The sequence below is a fragment of the Solanum dulcamara genome, chromosome 5, assembly GCF_947179165.1.
Source record: "Solanum dulcamara chromosome 5, daSolDulc1.2, whole genome shotgun sequence".
Classification (NCBI taxonomy): domain Eukaryota; kingdom Viridiplantae; phylum Streptophyta; class Magnoliopsida; order Solanales; family Solanaceae; genus Solanum; species Solanum dulcamara.
The window spans coordinates 64792608-64819616 of NC_077241.1; the positions used below are offsets into that span (position 1 = coordinate 64792608).

Here is a 27009-nt window from a genome sequence, read left to right on the forward strand (position 1 = left end):
TGCAATTCTGCCATTCCAAACATGCGACCCATCCAACTTTCGTCGCGAGCTTGTCGTTCTACAGCCGATAACATTTGTCCCTGTGCTGCATCATGACTTCTTGTTTTGGTAACGTCAACCACCTTGCAAATCAAATACGGCACCCTTGGTGCACTTAGATCGTGACTTTCTTCCTCAACTCCTTGAGCTCTCAACATTCGGGTTATTATGCTTCCATAACAGAAACGCCACCTCTTATTGTTTCTGAATTTCAGCATATTCCGATGGATCACCGACCCGGCATTTACCTGCAACCCCTTCATCAACCGGTAAACTAGGACAACCCTTTCTCTAGTCACTTCTGACACATGCTTACATGGCAACAAGACACTACACACGATTTTCAACCACACCTTGGCTTCACTATTCAAATGTGAATAATGCAGCGTACTGTGCCTACCGGTGTCCTTTGCCCTCTCCCATCGGGCAACGGAGTTAGTACCACAAAGAGTATGACGAATATCTCTGTATGGTGGCTGTTCTTTCATATCTATAAATTCATTAAAATCACAATGTGGTGTCCCCAAAAACTCATTCAAACTTCTAGTTGAAAAACAGATAACTTTACCCCGAACCTCTACCTTATTGGTACTTGACTGATCAGTGTTCCAATTTGCATAAAATTCACGGATAAGAGTTAAATTACACTCACCTTGGTCTTCGAAAATAAATTGAAGACCCAGATTGTAGACCATCTCGTGAACTCGGGGGAACTCCGTCTGTAGCCTTCCTTCATTCACATATTCATCTCCCATGTATTTAGCTTCTTTCTGGGAGTCAAACCAATCTAATCCATACTGCTCCACTGCTTGTCTACCAAATCGACGCGGTGGTATCCCTGAGCTTGTTTGTCCAGTGGTTGAAGAAGTCCCAGTTTTTCGGGACCTCTTGTTGCCAACTCCTTGGGTCACTTGTTTTCCTTTGGATGCCATTAAAAAGGAGAAGGGTAATTAAAATCGGATGCTTGGTAATGTGGTTGTTTGGAAAAGTTCAAAGAGGATAGAAAAGAGATTTAGGGATGATTTGGTGAGGTGAATGTTCTTTGGTAGAATATGTGTGTGAAGGAAAGTGATTTATAGTAGAGATTAGAGTGGAAGTGGAAGGGGGAAAGTTTTGGGAGTTTTTGAAATTAGAGGGGAAGTTGAAGAGAGAAAGGTTTTGGGAGTTTTAGGGTCGGATAATGGAGGAGATGATGGAGGCAATTTCGGGAATGGAGGGTTTTGGGGGTTTTGGTCTGTTTTAAACCTGATATTTAAGCTTTCGACCCGACCCTGCTTGTGGCGCTGTAGTGGCGCATCGCGCCACTATCGCGCCCAGAGTATTTCTGAAAACTTTCTCTTGGCGCTGTAGTGGCGCATCGCGCCACTATCGCGCCTAAAACATGCCTCAGTAGTTTGCCTCCTGGCGCGTTGCGCCACTAGAATTTGTGCAGGTTTTGGCGCTGTAGTGGCGCATCGCGCCAGTGTAGCGCCAAGAGCCAATGCTTCTTAACTTCAGCTTGTTCTACACTGCTACCTGTTTTTCTGCACATGAAATTTTCACAATTATATAAACAACTGGGTGGGTTGCCTCCCACCTAGCGCCTTATTTTTGGTCGTGGCTCGACGAAAAAAAAAATATATATATATACATATAATCGCAACATCAAACTCTATTTTTAAAGAAAAATAAAATTACAAGCTATAAGTCCTAAGTTACGATACACATCACGGGTTGCCTCCCGTGCAGCGCCTTATTTTCCATCGTGGCACGACCCAGCTGTTGCCTCACTCATTTTCCAGTTCGATGGCTTCCTCTTCCCGGTTAACATCTTCACCAAAATAATTTTTTACTCTTTGTCCATTTACCAAGAATGTAGACGTTTTCATCGTATTCCACAATTCCACAGCTCCATGTGACGTTGTACGCACCACCTCAAAAGGTCCACTCCATTTGGATCACAATTTTCCAGGGAAGAGCTTGAGTCTAGAATTGAAGAGGAGTACCTTATGCCCAGGTTCGAAAGTGCGGGTGATGATGTGCTTGTCATGCCATCGCTTTATTTTCTCCTTGTAGAGCTTAGAATTTTCATAAGCATGGAGCCTAAACTCTTCCATCTCGTGCAATTGATTCAACCTCTTCCGTCCTGCTAGCTCTGGATTCAAATTAAGCTTCTTGATTGCCCAGTACGCTTGATGTTCTAACTCCACTGGTAGGTGACACGCCTTACCGAATACCATTTGGTATGGGGAGGTTCCAATGGGTGTTTTGTATGCTGTTCGGTATGCCCAAAGAGCTTCATCTAATTTTTCTGACCAATCTTTCCTTTGCGCATTCACAGTCTTTTGTAATATCTGTTTTACCTCTCTGTTGGATACCTCCACTTGCCCACTGGTTTGAGGATGATATGATGTAGCAACTTTATGCCTCACCCCATACTTAGCCAAGAGATTCTTTACTGTTTGATTTATGAAGTGTGACCCTCCATCACTGATAATTGCCCTGGGAGTGCCAAATCGAGTAAAGATGTGCTTTTTCACAAACTTGCTCACCATTTTCGAATCATTTGTAGGAAGGGCCACGGCTTCAACCCATTTGGACACGTAATCCACTGCCACTAATATATATTGATTTCCACATGAGGGAGGAAAAGGACCCATGAAGTCCATTCCCCATACATTGAAGATTTCAACCTCTAGAATGTTGTTCAAAGGCATTTCATGTCTTCATGATATGGTGCCCGTTCTTTGACATTGGTTATAGTTCTTTACATAACCTGCAGCGTCCTTAAACAACGTAGGCCAAAAGAAACCCGATTGAAGTACCTTATGTGCAGTGCGCTCTCCTCCATGATGGCCGCCATATGGTGATGAGTGGCATGCAACCAATACTTGGTGTACCTCTGCTTCTGGCACACATCTCCTCACCATTCGATCAACACCTCGCTTGAATAAATAAGGCTCGTCCCATATATAGAGGCGAACATCATGCATAAGCTTCTTCTTTTGTTGTGAGGTAGCATCAGGAGGGAACACTCCACTAACAAGGTAGTTCACGATATCTGCGTACCATGGGAGATCTTGTACCTCTATTTCCAGCAGTTGCTCATCCGGAAATTCCTCCTTTATCGGCTCCTGCTCAGCCACATGGGGCGAACCCTCTAATCTTGATAGATGGTCTGCTATTTGATTTTCGCATCCCCTCCTATCTTTGATTTCAATATCGAATTCTTGTAACAACAGAATCCATCTGATGAGCCTTGGCTTGGCATCCTTCTTGTTGAATAGGTACCTAAGAGCTGCATGGTCAGTAAAAACAATCACTTTTGTACCTACCAAGTAAGAACGGAATTTATCAAATGCATAGACCAACGCCAGCATTTCTTTCTCCGTGACCGTGTAATTTGCCTGAGCAGAATCAAGAGTTTTGCTCGCATAATAAATGGAATGAAAAATTTTCTCCTTCCTTTGTCCCAGAACTGCACCCACGGCTGTATCGCTTGCGTCACACATCAGCACAAAAGGTAACTCCCAGTTAGGATCTAGTAGGATAGGGGCTTCAATCAGCTTTTTCTTCAAGAGTTCAAATGCTTGCAAACATTCATCATCAAAAACAAATTTTACCTCTTTTTCGAGCAACCCACACATTGGTTTGGCTATCTTGGAAAAATCTTTGATGAAACGCCGGTAGAATCCGGCATGACCTAAAAAACTTCGAACTCCTTTTACTGAGATTGGTGGCGGAAGTTTCTCAATCACTTCAATTTTTGCTTTGTCCACTTCCAACCCATCTTTTGACACTTTATGTCCCAACACAATACCCTCTTTTACCAAGAAATGACACTTCTCCCAGTTTAAGACAAGGTTTGTGTCTTCACACCTTGCAAGTACTTTCTCTAGATTTTTCAAGCAAAGATCAAAAGACTCTCCGAAAACTGAAAAGTCATCCATGAAAACCTCTACAAAGTCTTCCACCATATCATGAAATATTGCAATCATACACCTCTAAAAAGTGGCAGGAGCATTGCAAAGGCCAAACGGCATACGCTTGAATGCGTAAGTTCCGTAAGGGCATGTGAATGTTGTCTTTTCTTGATCCTCTGGTGCAATGGTGATTTGATTGTAACCTGAATATCCATCTAAGAAACAGTAGTATTCTTGGCCTGCTAACCTATCAAGCATTTGGTCAATGAACGGCACAGGATAGTGATCTTTTCTTGTTGCATCATTCAACTTTCTGTAGTCCATGCATATGCGCCACCCAGTCACTGTTCTTATAGGTATTAACTCGTTTTTTTCATTGGTTATCACAGTCATTCCCCCTTTCTTTGGTACACACTGAACTGGGCTTACCCACTTACTATCAGAAATTGGGTATATTATGCCTGCATCTAGCCATTTAATTATCTCTTTCTTCACAACCTCTTTCATGATGGGGTTCAACTGGCGTTGTGGTTGTGCACTAGCCTTATGTCCTTCTTCCATGAAAATTCTGTGCATGCATAAAGCGGGGCTGATGCCATGAAGATCAGCCATTTGCCACCCAATGGCCTTTTTGTGCCTCTTTAGTACCTCCAGTGCTGCTAGGACCTGTGCTTCAGACAAAGCAGATGAAATGATTATAGGTAAAGTGTTATTTATTCCAAGAAAAACATACTTGAGATGTGCTAGCAGTTTTTTTAACTCCAATTTAGGGACTTCCTCGAGAGAAGGCTTGGGTGAAGGACCCAATTCTCTGTTTAAGGGTTCTACATTCTTCTTCCACATGTTAATATTTGGCATATCGAGTATACTTGCTAGCTCTTTAGCTTCCATATCCTCTGCAATATCTTGACCCATTACGACTTTCGCCAATGGGTCATTTGAGGTAGTACATTGAGCTGATATTTCCTCGTCAATGATGGTTACAGCAGACAGCTCCTCATAAATTGCAGGCAATTTCAGTGCATGATATACATCGAACACTTCCACTTTATCATGTGCTCTCATAGTCAATCTACCTGCAGCCACATCAATTAGTGCCCCGCCTGTTGCTAAGAACGGGCGTCCTAAGATAAAAGGAACATCGGGGTCCGGCTCAAAATCTAAAACGACAAAATCAACAGGGAAGATAAGGGATCCTACTTGTACCAAAACATCTTCAATGATACCATCAGGTCTAGCTACAGAACGATCAGCCAACTGTAGCAAAATAGTTGTTGCTTTAAGTTCCCCCAGGCCTAATTTCTTAAGCATGGATCTAGGCATTAAGTTGATACTAGCACCCAGATCACAGAGACCTCTTGCATTACTATATTTACCGATGGTTACCTGCACCGTGAAACTACCTGGATCTTTTAGTTTGGCTGGAAGCTTGCTTTTGTTCAAGATTCTTGAACTACACTCTTCAGTGAGTGCCACAGTTGCAAATTCAGCCAACTTGCTTTTATTGGCCACGATATCCTTGACAAATTTAGCATACTTTGGGATTCCCTGTAAAACATCAATCAAAGGCAAATTAATTTGCACCTGTTTCAACAAATCTATAAACTTTGCAAAACACTCCTCTTCTTTCTTCTTTTTAAATTTTTGAGGAAATGGAGGAGGAGGTTTTGTCTTTGGTTCCTCTATTTCTTTTGACCCGCTAGGTTCACCTTCTTGCCCGACTTGCTCTTTGCCTTTTTTCTCTGCCAATTTTTCTTTGGGAGCCAATTCAGTGAGTGGGCGACCACTGCGAGTAGTCACGACATTCACCTGTTTGGGATTGGGGTCAGTGTTACCTGGTAAGCCCCCTTGTTGGCGAGAGCTATGTGCACTTGCTAATTGCCCCAGCTGTTTCTCTAAATTTTGGGTAGCCAGTTGATTTTGTCGGACATCGGAAGCTAGCTTGGCTTGGTCTGTCATGATTTGTTTCAACATGTCCTCAACACTCATGCTTCCCGATTTTGTTGATGCTTGATCAATTTGACTTTGAGCATTGTATCCTTGACTAGGATTACTGTATTGGTGTCCACTTCCCTGTGGTCTGTATTGAGTTGGCCCATGATGATGATTTTGTTGATTTCCACCCCATGAGAAGTTAGGATGTTTTCTCCAATTTGGGTTGTAAGTATTTCCATAGTTTTGGTTACCAACACCCTTAGGTGCATTACCTACAAAATTTATTGATTCTGGATTTGCTCCACAATGTTCGGCCACATGCTCACTGCTTCCACATACTTCGCACCACATATGTTGTTGTTGAACCATGCTCACTGAAGCCTGCTGCTGTCCTATTGCTAGTGTGTTGAAATGTGTTGTCATCATATTTTGCATTGCTGCAATTTGTGCTGTCAATGCAGTTACTGTATCAACCTCTAACATGCCTGCTTGTTTTTGGGTGACAAATCGAGCATTTCCTCCATTCCACTCCGGATTTCCTTGGGATATGCGATTTAACAATGTGTATAACTCATCATATGTTTTCTCCAGGGCTTGCCCACCTGCAGCTGAATCAAGAAGAATTTTGGTGTTAGGCTCCAACCCTTCTATGAAGGTATGGACCAAAACTTCGTTAGCCTGATAATGATGAGGGCAACTAATGAGTAATGATTTAAATCTGTCCCAAGATTGGTACAAATTTTCTCCCAACTTTTGCTTGAAGCTCAAAATTTCAGCCCTCAACTTAGCCGTCTTCCCCGAAGGGAAGAACCTTATAAGAAACTTGCGGGCCAAATCATTCCACGAAGTGATTGAATTTGGTGGTTCCGACTTCAACCACCTCTTGGCTTCTCCTATCAAAGAAAAAGGAAACAATGTTAGTCTCACATAATCAGGAGATACCCCAATTGGCGTGTAAGTGTCGCTGATTTCCAAAAAAATTTGGATGTGAACTTGAGGGTCTTCATGAGACAATCCCGTGAACTGTCCATTAGAGTGCAACAATTGCACCATGTTCTGTTTTAATTCAAATCTCCCTCCAACTGGCGGTTTCTGAATGCTGGAGGTGACATTTGCAGTGAGTGGGACTGCCACATCACGTACGATCCTGGCTGCCATGGCTGCAGGGAGCTCCTCTGGCAAGACCTCTCCTTCTAAATCGTGATTTTCCGCCAGATTTAGTTTATGTATTAAGTTTTGCGAAGCCGCTGTTCGCCTCTTCCGTTGAAAGAATCGTTCAGGCTCGGATAACGGATCTACAAGCTCTTTGTCTCTGTCCAGTGTAATGTTTAAGTTACCTACGAAAATTCACAGCTAAGACCAAGTTTTTAAAGCTAGCATAATCAACATAGAAAGTCAATTTGCCTAATTTCTGAGGTCCCCGGCAACGGCGCCAAAAACTTGTTATAGCTACAATTGCATACGCAAGTGTACGTAGTCTCTCAAGTAGTAAAGCGGCTCTTTCAAGCCAGATATCGAACCCACAGGGACCTTGATAAGGCAAACAATTTCTTTCAAATGCCTCCACTAATTATAGTTATGCAATGAGGTTGAGATTGTTTGTTACTAATTTTCGGAAATATAAACACTTTCTCGAAGTGAAGACAATGCTATAATTATGTATATTAATCGGGCTTTAAGAGATTCTAGGGCTATAGCATCATGTGAAATCATGTTTACTATCATTCAATCTTAGTTTCCGATGGGTTATTTAATTACTGATAAAAAGGGTTAATAATCCAATTATGGTTTTCCGACCTATAATTGCCTATCTTCATTGCCAACCTAACTACATCTTTGAGCGGTGATAGGTATGAAATAATAAAAACGCATTTAACTATCATCCTTTATCATAACCAAATGTGGTAAATAGGTATGTGTCACAAGCATCCTATCTACTAATCATGCTAACGTATGTTAGTATGAACACATTCCTTCCCTTCTTTGTTCTATCTACCTGTCCTCTTCCGAATTCAAGATAAACAACATATATATCTTAATGCTGGCCAAGCATCAAAATTATAATCACAAGAATGAAAGAGTAATTAGAATCAACAACCCATCTTCCACCAAGTTTAAATGCTATTAAATCATGTTTCGTAGCTATAGCCCCGGAATTTGGGTGTTTAGCTACTCATATGTAAATAACAACAACCAGGAATCAATTCCAAATACATTAGAACACACTAAGGTAAGAAAAGAACCTAAGATGTTTTTGTGCTTCTCTTCTTCTTTCTTCTTTTCTCTTTCTCTTTCTGCCTCCAAAAACACCTCTCTGTCCACCCCCTCTTGCCCTAGCACACCCCACTATTTATAGTGTTCTCTCTCCTATCAATTATTGAAGAGAAGAATAATAAACAATTGGAAAGGTGATGGCGCTGTAGTGGCGCATCGCGCCACTATCGCGCCCAGAGAATTTCTGAAGAATTTCGTTTGGCGCTGCAGTGGGGCATCGCGCCACTATCGCGCCCAAAACATGCCGCAGTAGTTTGTATCCTGGCGCGTCGCGCCACTAAAGTATATGCAGGTTTTGGCGCTGCAGTGGCGCATCGCGCTACTATAGCGCCAGGACCATATATATTTTTTTTGCCTTTTGCTTTGCAAAATCCCTGCACATGTTGGAACTCATACCTTATTTCACACTTGCTTGATTTTCATCCAAAACACGTCATTTGGCTTCAATTACTTCTCAGAATGCCACAGAACAATGGCCAAACATAGTGCATGGGCTTATAAATGCGCCCAAGATCAAATACTCATAGGAATTTAATTTGGTAGGTTATGGAGCACCTAATTCATTATATTCTGAGTGATATGATTATTTGAAATTGATCTTAGCTTAAACTTAAGCCCGAAACTAAATCGGTAAGGCACTGTCAACTTAACTTTGTGATAGGGGAATTGTACGACCTTAATTCATAACTAATGCACACACATACCAAGAAATTAATCCTAACCCTATGAAGAATGAGATTCGTATATCCTAACCGCATATATTTTAGTAACGATGGAATAAGTCGTTACATTGGGAAAAAAGAAAATGAGAGTTTGGAGAGAAAGAAGAGATTGTGTGTGTATAAATACATATATATATATATATGTGTGTGTGTGTGTATCTTATTTCAATTGAGATACATGTTGTAATTGATATATAGTCTGCTTGCCACTCTCTATATTTCTCTCGATCTTGCTCGCTTCTCTCCTCTATTTCTTTCGATTTCACTCGCCTTTCTCCAATCTAAAAATATTGTTATGAATCGTAATTAGTTAAACTATGTGTATTATTCATAAGTATGATCCAAATTATAGCTATTTATAAAAATTCCTCAAAAAATAATTTCATTTTTTATTTTGAAATTGTTATCCCATATGCCACAAACTAAAGCTATATATGAAAATTTCGCTTCATATTCTAGTTATACTAAGAAAAGAAATACAGTTTTTTAAATGTCCTTTTGTTAAGATGAGAGTTTAAGACTGAATTATTTTCTAATACTATGTAAAAAGTAATAATATTGGGAATTAAAATTGAAATTTAATAAGCGTATGGACATGCGATTTTATATCGCAATATGAAATTATGAGATGAAATCAGTGTTTGGACATGCAATTTCAAGCTGTTTTTATATCAGATTTTATATCAGAAGATGAAATCTCAAATTGTCTAAAAAGCATGATTTGAAAATTTTAAATTTCAAATCATGATTTGAGATTTTTTCACATACAAATATTGACCCACAAATTTATATTTTGTAAAAAAAATTATATTTATATCCATAACCATTATTTCATATGTAATTTAAATTTATAATTCATATCATTACTTTTAAACTATTTATATCTAATATAACGATTTTTCTCACCAACATAAAATTTATTATTACTTCAAATCAATTCCTACTTTACTATTTATATTCATCAAATTTATTATTTTTGATCAAATTTATTAGTACTTTATTCAATTCTATGTTTGATAAAAAATAATTTTTCATCGTTATACTGAGTGTACAAGAGCGACCATTGTGGCATTAATTGAAAAAAATATTTTTCTTAGCTGCTAACAACTTCAACATTGTAATGACCCTCCAGGTCATTTTCGTTCTTTTCGATCTTTTCAGCATTTAGAGCTTTCCTGTAGCAATCCCAAGTCATTTATGATTTAGTGGCACTGACAGTTCGGTTGCCTGGTCGTTCATTTAAGTTTTTATGCCCGTTTCCCTCTTTTTGAGCACTTGGAGTTTGAATGATTGACTTAGGTCAAAACTCTAGGAAAACGACCTCCGAACGAAATTCTAATGATTTTATCAACTTTGGAATGGCCAAATTAAGATAGTAGCATGGTCGGCACGGGTATTGAGGTAATCGGTGCGAGTTTAATTGGTGCTTTAGTCTTCAAAATTTGGCCTAAAGGTGTGAGTTTAAGGTCATTTGGCACAAAGTCTTTGAAATTTGGCCTAAAGTTGACTTTGGTCAACATTCTTGGTAAACGACTTGGATTGAAATTCCGTTAATGCGGTTAGCTCCAGAATGTCGAGTTGGTCTAGAACGGCCTTTTGTTGGTTTTTCGAGGCTTCTGATCTCATTTCGAGCCTCCTTGTAGAATTGGCAAAAAATATATTTGGGTGTGGGATCCACATTTTATCGAGGCAACCTCGGATGGAAATTTTACTGCGTCATTGAGTCCGGAACGTCGAATTTGGAGGGGTAGAATATTCTGTTTGCACGCACGTGATTCTGAACGAATCTAGAGCACCCCGCCGGAGAACTTTGGATTTTACCAAAGTTTTGGATGCAGCAGTTGCTGGTGCCGTCACTTTAGCGACCTTGGCATCGCTACAGCGAGCTTCACTTAAGCGGCCAGGGTATCTCTTAAGCGAGGCACTCTAGTGAGGCATTTGTCGCTTAAGCGGTTGGGTAGGCCCATATATTTTTAGGGGACCCCTTAAGCAAATTTTGGTTTGCTTTAGCGAGGCCCGCCTCTTTTGAGGGGTTCGCTTAAACGAACTTCGGGTTTGCTTTTGCGATACCAGAGGGTAATTTTAAGACTCGTTTTCAACATTTTCCTCAAATTTCAAAAGGTGATTTCTTGAGAGTGGGAGCTCCAATTGAGGTGATTTTAAGTCCTGGATATTCGTGGTGATCTTGGCTACGTGTGGGAGTGTTTAGGGACTTCAAAAAGCATTGTATTGAGGTAATTTCTTGCCCAAAGATTAGTTAGGGTTTAATGGTGATTTGTTATGTTGGTTTGTTTTCTCCCATTTTGAGCATCAATTGGTGCCCTATTTTGGGGTACAAGCTCAATAATATGCTTAGAACATTTTCATGGAGTTGGTTTTGGAATTTCTATCGCGGGTCCCATAATTTTGTTTTAGACCTAATTTTGGGTCCGTCTCCGAAAAATATGATTTTAGTGTCAAAACATTTGTATTGATGAGGTGATCAACATGTTGATAGTGTGGAGGCATTTGAAGTTATTTTTGGAGCGAAGAACTATCGAAAAGTGAACTTGGAGCGTGTGTATTTGGCTTCGAGGTAAGCTACGGTCTCCTTTCTTTTGATTGAGCTTCATGAGATATTGTTTAGTATAAATAGCTTATAGTTTGGATTGTATGTGACGGGTTATGCAAGATTCCTAGATTTTTTGTTCTTGTCCCGGTGTGATCCTTAGGCTAGGTTGCCTTTATGAGATTTTCAATCTAGTTGACCACATTAAACTATCCATATGGCTGAGAGGCCTTAGTTTGGCCTACATTAGCCTATTTTAGGCTTCATTGATGTTCATGATGGTTGGCAAAATTATGCCTTAGACTGGAGATGTGGTTTGATCCTTAGTTATTGTAGCCGTTGTTGGCGGGAGTCTATGAGACTTAGTGTTCTTATTATTGTAGCACACTTATGTTGGAGCCCTGATGTAGAGGTTTTCACCTAGTTAGGCTTGTAAATTACTATTGGATCCTATTTCTGGATTTAGAGCTAGAATTCCATATACTTTTTTATTGCTGTTTGGCGGGGCTAGTTGTGGTTGTATTCTCTAGGTTGTATTCCCAGTTGGATATTGAGGTTTGATTGACTAGCTGAGCACCATTTACTCACTTTTTTCCTCCTCGTTATCCAGTTAGGGTTGAGTTCCCTTTTGGGCCTTGTTGTTGAGTTAGAGTATATTTGAGACATAGGCCTTGGTTAGAGGTCGGTTATATGTGCTAGTCCTATTTTTATGCTTTAGAAGGTAAGATACTTATGGAGTCATCATTGTATGTGATTGTGTGTGTTGTTTGGGTGCTGGTGATGGCATGTATTACATTGGATCATTATTTTCTCACGGATGTAGTTGACCCCGATGCATGCATTGGTTCTTAGCATTGATTTGAGAAGGTTGGATATAACCTAAACTATTTTATATTGATTTTTGAATAGGGGTTGTACTACCTTATTTACTACTATTTTCAGTGGACAAGAGGCATCGATGATGCGCTTATTTTATGACACTCGCCCGGTCATAGAGATTTTTTACCTTTTTTATATTGATTTGACTATTCATCTTCGGTCATCGCGATTGAGCGTATTTTATGATCGAATACATATTAATATAAGACCTGGATCAGGACCAGGCAGGTATATAGGGGCATTCTGGAGCCTCCCCATGGCGATCCCATAGAGACGCATGGGTCCTACTTCCTGGCCAGGGACCCAAAGTAGGTGTATATATATCTTGGTATGAGGCACTTGGCATAGAAGGTACTACTGGTTTTACTGTATTACTCTCATTCATATATGCATCGCCTATTATCAGCATAGTTATTTATACCTACTGGTAGTATGGGATGCCGTGTGGGTTTACCTGTTTGTGAATAAACTTTCTGGGAACACAAGGGCTCGAGAGGTATTGTCTTACTATTTGTGAACTTGTGGCGGTATAAAGGGTAGTCACTTTTTTGAAGGTAGTTACGACCCTTGTTCTTATTTATCTATCTTTGTATGCAGAGATTTAGTTGGTATGGACCTTTGGGCCCTTATGTTATATATGTGTTTACTTCAATTAGTAGGTTGTCACTTAGTTGTTCCCCCTTTAGTAGTGTGTCATCGTGTTTGGCTCTTGGGCTAGCGCCACTAGGTACTTCCTTGCTTGTTTCCTATTTTCTCTCTCTTTCTTATATCTGATGTTTCTTATTGCAGGATTCTATATTATTTATATTAGTTACTTATGATATATACTTCTTGCTTACATGTTCTTTATACTTGCTTTATCTTTGGAGCTCAGTTGGTCGATGCCTACTGAGTGTCACTTGTTGGTACTCATACTACACTTCTGCACTCTGCAGATCATAGTACAGGTTTTTACTACTTATTTGGATATCATGTGGAGAAGCTCTTGGATTTTGGAGAATTGGGTGAGCTCTTGGCGTTCAGAGTTGCCTATCTCCTTCTATTTTGGCTTGGACTAGTCTTTATTTGGTATTCAGAGACAGACTGTATTATTATTACTATTATTGTATATGTAGAAACCTTGTACTTCCTTATTTGGTCTATTGCCTCAACTACCGACTGATATCAGGTCTTGAGGGTAATCGTATTGTATTATTCTAATTCGTCTTTTCTTATTATTATCATTCGCTTCTTTCTTTCCGCTTGTGATAGTGTGTTGCCTATGGTTCCGAACTGTGGGGTTAGACTTATCTACTGATGGGTTGATAGTAGGTGCCATCATCACCTGAGAAATCGGATCGTGACAAACATTTATATCACAATTGACAATGATAATATATATTGTATGGCCACTTTACCATTACTCACACCAACTGATTGTTGAGTAATATATTTGTTCACTTTATTTACACCAACATCTAATTTAGTATTTCTACCACCCTATATTTATAACAAAGTTTAGTCCATTTTGAACAACAAAGGGAGATCAAATTAATCAAGTCTTCTATCATTTTTAAGATGAGTTAGATATTCTCTACTCTTTCAAATTTTTACTTATGAAAATACTTTATAGTGTTTCTAATTTGGTTGACTAGATTTAGGAATAAACTATAGATATGATTTTTTTATGTTCTCATTTATCGCTAGTTACTTTGTTATATTTTTCTGAAATTAGAATACAATGCATATAACTTTTTAAGCTGATTTTGAAATTTCAAACAAAAAATCAATGATTGCGCCTTCACGGTTAACAGGATAAACATAGGCTAAACTTTTAATCAACTTTTTGGTGCTCATGTGAAGCAAGTTTTAAATGTTATGTAATGAATATAGAGAATATGACTTGTTATCATAATATTGTGATATTGAAAAAATGTAAAAGAATAAGTATATTACATGGTTCAAATGTTGAAAAATGAACAGAGGAGGACATATCAGTCCTCATCGAGGTCCTACATAACGATGCGAGATAGTATACATTTAATGATTTTACATTCAATGGTCCACACAGTAACTTAATTATTGATGAGTTACGGACTAAAACTAGCAAGTAAGACAATTATGATGAAAATCACATTAAGATAAAATGTAAAGAATTACGGAAAGATCTAAAGAATTTCAAGGACTTACTTAAGTCTTGCTTCGGATACGATTGGGATACTAAAACTAACACAATTACTTGTCCTTCTGTTATTTGGGCGCAACATATGATGGCCAAGCTTGCGTGATTAGTATTGAGAACTTTCATAAAATGTGACATTTAATTTTATATTTTTTTCAGCAAAAAAAAGTATAGAATTTTTAAGTTCAAACTTAAAGGACTTAATCACTATAAATTATTGGATGAGATTTTTGAAAACTCAATAGCCACAGATAATCATGTTGTATACAGTACAATGCCCATTTCATAGCCAACAATAGGTGAACCTACTGAAGTGGAGGATGTCGTATTTGCTTGTGATGACAATCCTATCAGTACTGAAAATGTATACCAACCTACCAATGTGAACCCTAACAATGATAATGATAGTGGAAAGCGGACTATGAGTGATGCGTCTATTTCAACTTAAGATATCACATTTCCATGTCGGAAAAAATGACCTAAATCAATCAAAGACGTATTTAATAATTTGAAGAAATACTTGAAGTGGAAGAGATATAAAAGGAGGCAAAAGAAAAAGAGAAGCGAGAATGGAAGCAAGCACAATTGTCAGCACATAAGGAGATTGATATATACTCTAAGCATATTGTGATTATTCAACTGCAAAATCTCATGACAAAGCATGATATTGATAAAAGGCAATTTTTACAAACAATGACACACATTCTTAACCTTAGTATTCCTAAAATGTTCGTTCACATGACTGGAATATCAATTCCAGTGGATTGAGGATTTGGAAAAAAATTCATCAAGTTATGAATATTAGTTAAGCGGACTAAGTTATAATTTTTTGAGTAAATGTCATTAAAAGTATCTTGACTAAGCATGGTATTGATAAAATACAATTTTTATTAGCGGGTCGCATTTTTTAAATTTTAGTATTTGCAAAATATTCATCCACATGACTGAAGAATATCAAGTTTAGTAGATTGAGGACTTGAAAAAAAACTATTCAATTAATTATGAATATTAATTAAGCGGACTAAGGTATAATGTTTTTGAGTAAATGTTAAAATATCTTGACTTAAATTCGTGAAAGTCAATGATTTGGTTCAATTAATTAAAAAATAATAACTTCTTAACTATAATATACTATTAATTTTTCTTGAAATGATTAGATTTTCGATAAAGAGACAAACTCGTGGAAGTTAGTGTCATTAAAGACCCTTCAGGTTATTTCTTCCATTTCTCGTTAGTTTTAACGTTTAAAACTTTTCTGCAGCGAACCTAAGTTATTTATGACTTTCGGGGACTGATAGTTTGGTCGCCTGATTTTTCGTTTGGGTTCTATGCAAATTTCTGTATTTTGGAGCTTTTGAAGCTTGAATAGTCGACTTTGATCAAAACTCTAAAAAAATGACCTCAAAATGGAATTCTAATGGTTTCATCAACTCCAAAATGATCGATTTAGGCTAGTGGCATTATCAGTTTGGAACCCGAGGTTTTCGGTGCTAGTCTGTGCCATTAGGCGTTTTAGCTTTTAATCTTTGACCTAAGCTTGACGTTGGTCAACATTCTTGGAAAACATATTTGGATGAAAATTTTATTAGCGTGATGAGCTCTGCAATATCGAATTTTTTCTAGAAAGACCTTTAGTTCTAGTCTTAAGGTTTTCAGTGTTAGTTTGAGCACTTAGACGAGGTGTTGGAAAGCTTAAAGGCTACAGTTAACTTTGCTCAACATTTAAAGAATTAGATGTCGTATGAGAATTCCGTCAGTGCCATTAGCTCTGAAATGTTGAATTTGGTCTAGTAGGACCTTTGGTTTTGGTCTCAAGGTCTTTTTTTATTTTGGGTGTTTAGGCGAAAAGTTGAGTTTTACGCATAATGGAGTTCCGAGAGGGTATTTCTGTCATAACAATCCTTTTTCAGAATTCTAAAGATCCCAATGAGTTTGAAATGTCGAATTTAGTGGGATAACATATCTAATTTATTTTTATCGAGTCTCAAATGAATCCTGAGGGTCTGTTCGGAGACTTTGAAAAAAATAGCAAAAATTTGATATCTGATACAGGCTTTTAATGACCAGAAATGTGGATTTTAGGTCCGAAGTTGGAGTTGAGTTAAAGTTTGATTCAAATTTGACTTTGGTCAGTATTTGGAATTCGAGTGCTCGTATTGGATTTCTGATGATTCCGATGGTTTTGAGAAGTGAGTCTAACGCTAGAAATGGTTTTGCTATAATATTTAGAAGTTTTGAGGTATTTTGGTATTTCAAGTGCTGAAACTAGTTTAGTTGCGATTTATTGGATTTTGGGTCAAGAGGACCTTGAATTCAAACTTTAATGGCTCCATCGAGTCTAAAACATCGAATTTAGTAGAGTTGTATACATGGTTTGTGCATGCGAGATTTCGAACAAATCTCGAGGGTTCGATCGGAAGTTTGGGTTATGACTTAAACCCATTTTTGTTGATGCTGATGTAGGGTCCGCTTAAGCAGACCAAGTTCTCTTTCGCTTAAGCAAGACGTATCGCTTAAGCGAGACGTATCGCTTAAGCGATATCTGAGAGGGTTTATGTGAGGTTTAAGGTATTTTTCATCATTTTTAACATTTTCAAGCTCGGGTTAAGCAATTTCTTAGAGGTTTCTTGTGATAAAACTCTTGGGTAATGTATTTCTAACACTTTCCTTCAATTTTCATTAAATATTTTTGGATTTTAACTTCAAATTGTGGATTTCAAATTAGAGATTTTAGATTTTCTTAGACATGAACATTTGAAGGAGAAATAGGGATTTTGAACTCATTTTAACCTCATTTTTGAAATAATTTTCACCATTTTATTCAAGACAACTTGAATAATGTTTTCATATAAAAATATCCGGATTTTGAGTTCATTTTTCGACATGGGATTTTTGGCCATTTTACCATTTTCACTCGACATGCTTGATTTTAGTGTAAATAGTTTTGAAATGTGATTGTGAGTCTATATTTGATTAGATTGTGGTAATTTGGAGTATCATCAGAGAGGAAAAGCTTTGAGTTCATATTATTCGTGACTTTTGGCTAAGACAGGTGAAATTCTAACATTTGTTAAGTATGTTAAACCTTGTATTTTCCTATTTGAAGGGATTAGGGTGTGTTGGTTCATTAGATTAAGTTGAATTATATGATTTAAAGTGTGATAGTGGAATTCGGATAGGGGCAATTGTCTAATTTTTATGAATTATGAGACATTGATTTATTGTGTGATTGTGGACTATATGACATCTTATGTGAATAATTATCTTGTTTCAGTCATTACTTGTGCATATACTTATCTATGATGGTTAAGAACTGATATGAATGAGGTACTGAATATTGTAACCGAGGTTTTTATCAGTCGAGGTGATTTATCGCGGTCTCTTCCGGTGGTCGAGGTCTTTTTAGGCTGATATTATGGCCGAGGTCTCTTCCAGCGAATATTGGCCGAGGTCTCCTCCAGCGGAGGTCTATGTGAGGCCCCAATGGGTTCTGTTGCACCCTATTTTCGAACGGGTCGAAATAGTTCACAACATAAAAAATGGTTATGCCTCTGATTTTGCAATTGTTTGTTTAGAGTCGCCACTTAATTTTAAGGAAAATATTAGGAAAACCATTGTAAATGTAAACTCTGTTTTGATTTGCGAAACCTGTGAGATTCTAAGTAAGGGTTTTAGTTACTCGAGGGGAAGGTATTAGGCATCCCTCAGAGCATATCTGAAGATAGTCCTTAAATTTAGTTTTAGAAAAATGATTAGGGATATTTATTCATTTTTGTTTGTTTTAGAAATATTAAGAAGAAGGATTTTTATTAAATTTGAGAAAATGGTGAAAATATAAGATATGTCATATATATACGTCTTATATATGAATGAACCAAATTTAAATATATTTATTATATAATAAAAATAAATAATAAATAATATACTTAAAATATATAAAAATTTATGTATGGATATGCAAATGTATACTTTAAAATCATTTAAATAAATAAACTTACCTAATTTATGGTAACTAAAATGAATGTCTAGTATTAGCAATGGTTACTTTATTTGTAGCCATTATAAAAGAAAATAAAAAAAATGAACAAGATAATAGACAAGTATAGATATATGGATGTATAATATATCGTAAATGTAATTTGGGTGCAACTTCTAATAAGATTAATGATGCCTAAAAATTATTGAGTTTTAAAATATTAAACTACCCCAAATATGTACAAACAAAAATATTTAGAGGTCGACAGGAAATAAAAATATCTATATTCTTATTTTTTCTTCGGATCAGCGCCGGCCCATTAATTGGAAGACAAAATATGAAGATTTGTCATTTTTCTGCTCGGGTCGACTTCCATCATTTCCGAAGGGGCTAATTACCCCTATCCGTCTTAAGTTTATTTATTATTATAATCCTAAAGTGATCTAAAAGAAATAATAAAAACTAACGTCGTAAAAGGTGTCTAACGTCCCAACTTAATATCCAAGAGGCATTGGATGTACTATTTAGGGTAGGTTTTAGACAAAAGAAAATATAGGCATCCTAATTAGACACATCGTCAAACAAAACAGATAGGACAAGCAGTTAGCACATAAAATCTCAAATAAGCCTCTAAATTAATTAATTAACATGCTTGAAAACACATATAAATTGTGAAGTCATAATGATTATGTGTGTGCGTACAATCAGACACAGGTATCATAAACATAAAAACTTGAATAATATGACGGGCAAATTTAATTACTTAGGTGATTATAATAAAAAGAAGCATGCTTGATAATTTTAGTTAAATAATAATGCTTACAAAATCTTATTAACATGATTTTAACTAACGCATAAATTTTTTTATTTAAAATGCTATAGATATGATTCCTAAATGTTGATATGTCGAAGATTTATTAAAATATAGACGTGATTTCAAAAATGGAATAACATGATAAAATATTTATTAGAAGCCTATGGGCATGACTTCTACACATAGTGTTATATAAAATATTTAGGAAGGCCTAATATCTATTTAATTGTCATGTTAAAAATTATAACACTTATGAACATGATTGTTATATGATAAAATATGCTAAAAATATTGTTATATCTCATAGACCCAATAGGCTCAAAATATTTCTACCGACATGATTTCTATATGCTTGAAATAATATTAAACCCTATAAATAATATCTAGGTGATTAACATGTTGAAATTTATTTTAAATGCTATTTATAGGTATGGTGTCTAGATGAAATGATATGTTGAAAATTGATTAAAATTGTAGGCATGATGAAAAAAAATAACATGATAAATATTTTATCAAATCCTATAGACATGATCTCTTTATATAAAACTATGATAAACATGTGTTACAATTCCAAAAGCATAGTTTAAATATGAGGCGATGAAATATTTATTAAGAATCTAAAGGTGTGATTTTTTATTAATAATATTATACTAAAAATACTTATAACGACCTATAGACATGAATCTTACATAACGTATAAACTATTTATTAACTTAAATGCATGATTTACACTAAACATGATTTCTATATGGTTAAAAATCGTATGGCCATGATTTCTAAATAAAGTATGTATTGGAACATTTATTAAATTCTATAGATATAGTTTCTATACGAGTCAATATGATGAAAATATTTGTAATCTTATAAGCATAACTTAATTTCTACAAAAATACTAAAAATATCCATTAAGTACTAAAGACATGATTTATGTATATTTCTTACGATGAAAATCTTGATTTTATATGCTTGCAATATTATTAAATTCTATAAACACAGTTCTATATGACATAATGTTATAAAAATATTTATTAGCAAATATATAGGTATTGCATCTATTAAAGTAGCATATTAAACTTATTAAATCCTAAACATGATTTCTACATAAATTAACATGCTAGAGTCACGTAGATGATGTTTTAATTAATATGCTGAAAATGTTAAGCTTAAATCATGACATATGATTCAATTAATATGCTAGAAATTATCTATCAAAAGCTTGTGTACATGATTCTTTAATAATAGAATGGTTGATAGTTTGAATAAAATACGAGAGTTGAACAGGTTATTTAATACGTATAAATAAAAATATTAAAATTTGACAGATTGATTAAAATGTAGAGTTTATCAATATTTATTTCTGTGATAAAATATATTTCATTTAAAATTAAATATAAGCATAAAAATAACTAATTTCTTTCAGCATATTTATCTAGCGCGCGCAACAACCACATAAAATTATATCAAAGTAAATAATAAATACAAGTAGCACGTAGATTTCCCCTCCCCCTTTAGACAGTCCCCAATTTCATTATTATTATTGTGAAGAGTAGAGTTTACAAGATTATTACAAAATTAAAACAAAAGGTAAATGAATAAATAATACAAAATGTAAACGAAATAATGACATTTTAAACTTTCGCACTCCTCGTGTCTTGAACTTTGAAGTTCAAGCCCTGCTAAATCATAAAGAAAACACAACCAATATACAAATATATATAGAGGTATATCATGATTATATAATTTTGCTACAACAAAGCAAGCAAATAGAACAAGAACATATTTCAAAATAATAAACCAATATATCAAAGAAAATGGGAACTAATCTGGATACTTCATGTATTTATTTTGACAAGATATAATATGTAAGAACCTAAAGTAAAGACAGTACAACAAAATAGGAAAAGAAAGTACTAACCGGTTAATATGAGTTTTATGTCAATGAAAAGCGGTAGCAATATCCGAGATCCAAACAAGTCGAAGTAGCAAAGAGGCAAAAGAAAGAGCTTAAAAGCAATTAAGTATTTTGTTAAAAGCTTCTCTAAGTTCTAGTTTCTTTTCTTTTCTTTTTGTTTTTGTGTTCTTGTATTTTCTCTCTATGTGTTCTTCCTTTTTTCTTCTCTCTTTCTGTCTGTCGTTTTTTTTCTTCTTTTCTCCTCCCTCCTCTTTTTTTTTGTGAAAACCTTGTTATTTATAGGCAAATCCAGATTTGAAAATCTGGATTTAAACAAAAAATCAAAGCCTTTTGGAGGCAAAAAAAAATAGGAAGTGGGAAGAGATTTCACAAATCTTAACTTTTCTTGATTCAAATTGAAAGTTGCGAAAATTTCGCAGTAATGGAAGGCAGATTTTCTGGAAATTGAAAGGAGAAGAAGGAAGTGGAGAAGAGGAAGATCTGGGAGAGATCTGCCTAGAGAGAGAGGTGGGGCGGCTATCTTCTTCTTCTCAAGAGAAGAAGATGAAGTAGATAGTCTAGAGAGAAGAGTTAGGGTCAGAGTTTAGAGAGAGAATGAAGCTTCAAATAAATAGTTTTAGTTTTTTTTTTAGGTATTGGTAGAAAGATGAAATTAAAATTAGGGAATTTAGGATTAGGCCAAAATTGATCTAATATATTAATTGTCAAGAAAAAATGCCTAAATAAAATGGATAAAAAAAATTATGCTTTAAATCAATTGGAAGAAATAAATTAAATAGATTGTCATCTAATTAATAACCGTAATATATGTATATTGGATAAGTAAAATCATAAACTTTATCAAGTAGTAATATTTATGCATAAAGTAACTACTTATATATATATATATATATATATAAATATATGTATGTATAACGTATGTATGAATATAATTATATGTATCAAGATGTTGAAATGATTAAAGAATGTCAAATTTAATCATAAGTGATGTAGTAGTGGAGCATTTCAAAAAATATATATTAAAATATATCAAATTGTTAATGAGATGCAGTAGGAGTGCACTTTCAAAAGTATATAGTAGAATATATCATATTGATGCTTTTTCTGTTGTTGATTTGAAAGGCATCGGTGACACTTACCTAATTTCTGTGATTTCATTAATCTGCCTCCCATTCATTGTAGTATTAAATTACTTTAAGTCAAAACAAAACACCCCCTCATAGGAATATTTTGAGCAAAAAAAAAAGAAGTACTACACAGACTTATGTCGCGGCTCATGACTGAACATGACGAATATATTATTACCTTAAAGAATGAGTTAAACATTATAAATAATAATAATAATAATAATAAAAATAAAAAATATTTAAGACTCGAACTCGTACATTCGCGCTCAAGGGCTTAAGGGAAGGACGATCAGAATTATATGTATTGAAATAGATGTATAACATTTACTAGTATAATTAAGTAAAAAATATAATAAACTTAACTAAGTAATGACCTTTTAAATGCATATGTATACAAGACATATTAAAATAGATATGTAATATGTATATATTAATATGAACAAGCAAAACTACAGAATAAACTTAGTTAAGTAATAATCTTACATATACATATGTACATAAGAAGTATTAAGATATATATATATATATATTGAGAAATTGTGACCGAAAAATGTATTGTTTAAAAATGATGCAGTGGGTCCCCATTATAAAGCTAAGTAAATAATTTCTTTACATAATTTATGATGGTTCTAATTCACTCAACATAACAATTGGAAAAACTACATGGCATAGCTAACATTGATAAGTAACTAATATATAAAATCTTTAAAAAATTGTATCACTATAGAAAGTTGCTTCAAATAACGTATTATTTAGGTTGAAAGTTCTAATTATAGGGAACCTACTCTATACTAAAATAGACATGTAAAAAAAATAAAAAAATATTTGAACGCATGAAGTTTGTTATTTTAATAATGATAAAAAATAAATAATGATAATAATATTAATAAATAGCAAAAAAAATAAAATATTATAAGCTACGAATGCCAAAATATATGATTTATTGGGTAAAACTAAATATAATTTTTTATATATATTTATAAGGAAATAATTTTAAAAATTTCTGTCTATTAAGATAGTGATTCAAAAAGTAATTATAGGTCGGTCAAAATTGGGTGTCAACAGCTTGCCCCTTCTTTGCTTGGAAATGAGGGATGAATTGACGAGCAAAGAAATTTGACGGAGTAGTCGATTTTGTCCGACCGATGGAATAACCTCGGAGGGACCCAATGAAATGAGTGAGAGTTTGCAAAAAATATTGTGGCCGAGACTTTAGTTTCAAGTTGCCTACATATCTCTGGTTATACGAGAATCAGGCTGTGTGTAGTTCTGGATGGTAGAATCACAACAAATTTTGATCGAATTCAAAATTTGCCCCAATGTTGAATTATGGTAATACCGAGTTCTGGCGGGTGATGGCGTACGAAGATGTTAGCGCGAATAGAACGAATATGATCACGCTTGAACCGAGGTTATTAGCATATTCTAAGATATGGGAAATCAGGTTGGAGGCAATTCTAAGAAACAAACTCGGAATGAGAAATTCTCCATAGTAATTTCTACTGAAGACCTATGGTAGAGAAAGGAATATTAATTTTCAAAGCAAATTGCCCCAGTATCGAGTTATGGTGATGTTGAGACATGAAAAAGTTATGCATAAAATTCAAATCCAAACTTTGAAAATCAAGTCGAGTTTGAGTTCTGAAAGAGAATCCTTGACGTAGCTAGGGATGCTTGACGTTCCACTAGCTTGCCCTAGTTTGCTGCTTAGAGGGAGTTCCACGTTGTAATGCGGTGCCCTGCAAATAGGTTCCAAAATAATAAATTGAAATATTAATGTAAAGAGTAAAGTGTAGATATCCAAACGATTATTGATGTCTTTGTCTTGTGGGATGAATATGATGTAAGCAAAGTAACTGATAATGTAAAACCTTCGTCTGGCGGAGTGATTGTAATGTAACGCCTGCATCCGGCTGTGTAAAGCTTGTAATGTAATACCTGTATCCGGCAGTGTAGAGCTTGTAAATGTAACGCCTGTATCCGGCGGTGTAAAACTGGTAATGTAACGCCTGTATCCGGCGGTGTAAAACTTGTAATGTAATGCCTATATCCGGCGGTGTAAAAGTAATGTAAAGCATGTATCCGGCAGTGTAAAGCTTGTAATGTAACGCCTGTATTCGGCGGTGTAGAAATTGTAAATGTAACGCCTGTATCCGGCGATGTAAAGCTTGCAACGTGGAATTAACTGTAGATGTACGACGATGTTGTATGCATGTTCCTGATCGGCAGAGTTTGATGAGGTTTGTTATGTACAGCCTCAAGATGACAAAGTTTGGACGACGTTTGCTATATACAACCTCCAGACGGAGTTTGAACGGTGTTTGCTATATACAGCCTCTAGGCAACGGAGTTTGGATGATGTTTTCTATATACAGCCTCCAGACGACGGAGTTTGGACGATGTTAGCTATATACAACCTCCGATCGGCGGAGTTTGAATGGTGTTAGATGGCGTTCTCCAATTAAGGGAGCTTATTTGACGCAGTTAGACGATATTCTCCAACGGAGGGGTTGTTGACGAGGTTAGATGACAAGCTCCAATTGATGAAGCTATCTTTGGGAAAAAAAGCAAACTATTCTATTTATCTTATGGGGGTCCCCTTGTCTTCAGTGTTTTGATCTGGATCTCGATCGTACTTGCAAAGATTTAAAGGGATATCCTTTAGACAACACATCAAAGTATAAAGTATTTCCGACAAATAAGGTAAGGGAAAAATATTTTGGCTTATGATTTTGAGAAGTCGAATGGCGTCTGCAGTCATCCTCTAGGCTTGAGGTTGTCTTCCTCGATCTTTTGTTTTCCTACGCTCAAAGAAAATTTTAGTTTGGGAGGGGTGTTGATTTGTATCGACTTGCTGATTCAGGCCTCGTCACCGGAAACCTCCAATACCTCTATAGGTCATCCGTAGTATCTTAACCTAGAGACTTAGTAGGTGGAATAGTAGAGAGGCAAAAACAATAAATAAGTAAGTAAATGAATAAAAATAAATAAATAAAAATAATAGTTTTATTGTTTTTTTTTTTGATAAAAGAGTATATCATATATATATATATATATATATATATATATAGAGAGAGAGAGAGAGAGAGAGAGAGTAATCCTTGATCATCTTAAGGTTATGACATGATTTGGAGTCCATCGTGCTTCTCCGTATCCAAATGTAATCTTTCTTGTAGTCTTGTCTTCTGACGATGCTTCTCTTGACTTATTCGCGAGATCCTTCACGTTCTAATGATACCTAACTAAAGGAGAGTTTTCTAAGGTATGACCGAACCCTTAAGGTTGCCTATGTATCCCCAAATGGGAATCAGGTCTGCACGTAGTTCGAGGATAAAAAGTGAACATTATGTAATGCAATGACCGAGCCTGACTCAGGCTGCCTACGTATCCAAGTGGAATCAAGTCAGGACGTAGTTCAGTTACAAAGGGGTAAATATAAGAATAAAAATATGTGATGCAATGACCGAGCCTGACTCAGGCTGCCTACGTATCCAAGTGGAATCAGGTCAGGACGTAGTTCAATACAATTGAAAAAATGAAAATATGAAGAGACCGAATCCGACAAGAATTGCCTACATATCCCGCCGAGGGAAGTCAGGTCGAGCATAGTTCTAAATATATGGAAATGATGTTTTAAGATTTTCTAAAAGAGGACTGAACCCGGTGTGGGCTGCCTACGTACCCCACCGTGGGAAGTCAGGTCGAGACGTAGTTCTGTTTACATGAAATGTAAGAGTAAAGAAAAATGAAAGCTAGTCTTGATGTTTTCAGATGTAGTATTTCTTGATGGAGTCTGAGTTGATTGGCTTTGTGCTCACTGTACCATCCATTTCTGCCAAGATTACTGCTCCTCCAGATAATACTCTATGAACCATGTAAGGACCTTGCCAGTTTGGTGCAAATTTCCCCTTAGCTTCTCCTTGGTGAGGAAATATCTTCTTCAATACTAATTGTCCTGGTGTGAACTGTCGAGGCTTGACTTTCTTGTTAAATGCTTTGGCCATCCTGTTTTGGTAAAGTTGACCATGACAAACTGCGTCCATTCTTTTCTCATCAATGAGCATTAACTGTTCAATCCTGCTGCGAATCCATTCTGCATCATCTAAACCGACCTCTTGAATAATCCTTAAAGAAGGTATTTCCACTTCAGCAAGTATTACTGCTTCTGAACCATAAACCAACATATAAGGAGTTTCCCCAGTGGAAGTTCTCATTATGGTACGATAACCGAACAGAGCATATGGTAACTTCTCATGCCATTGTCTGTGACTATTCACTATTTTCCTTAAAATCTTCTTGATATTCTTGTTTGCTGCTTCGACTGCTCCATTTATCTGCGGCCGATAAGTTGTGGAATTTCAATGAGCAATCTTGAATCGTTCATAAATTTCCTTCATAAGATCGTTGTTGAGATTGGCCGCATTATCTGTTATAATTGATTCTGGAATCCCAAATCGACAAATGATATTGTTACGAACAAAATCTGCCACGACTTTCTTAGTTACTGCCTTATATGTCGAAGCTTCGACCCATTTTGTGAAATAATCAATAGCTACAAAGATAAAACGATGTCCATTTGATGCAGGAGGCTCTATGGGCCCAATTACATCCATGCCCCAAGCGGAAAATGGCCATGGGGAACCCATAACATTGAGCTCATTTGGTGCAACTCGTATAAAATCTCCATGCACTTGGCATTGATGACACTTCTGCACGTATC

General features: G+C 35.9%; 1 pseudogene; it reads right to left on the minus strand.

Moving 5' to 3' along the window:
• Positions 1 to 1805: 1805 nt before the first annotated feature.
• LOC129890664 (uncharacterized) lies at positions 1806 to 26503 on the minus strand (annotated as a pseudogene).
• Positions 26504 to 27009: the final 506 nt, after the last annotated feature.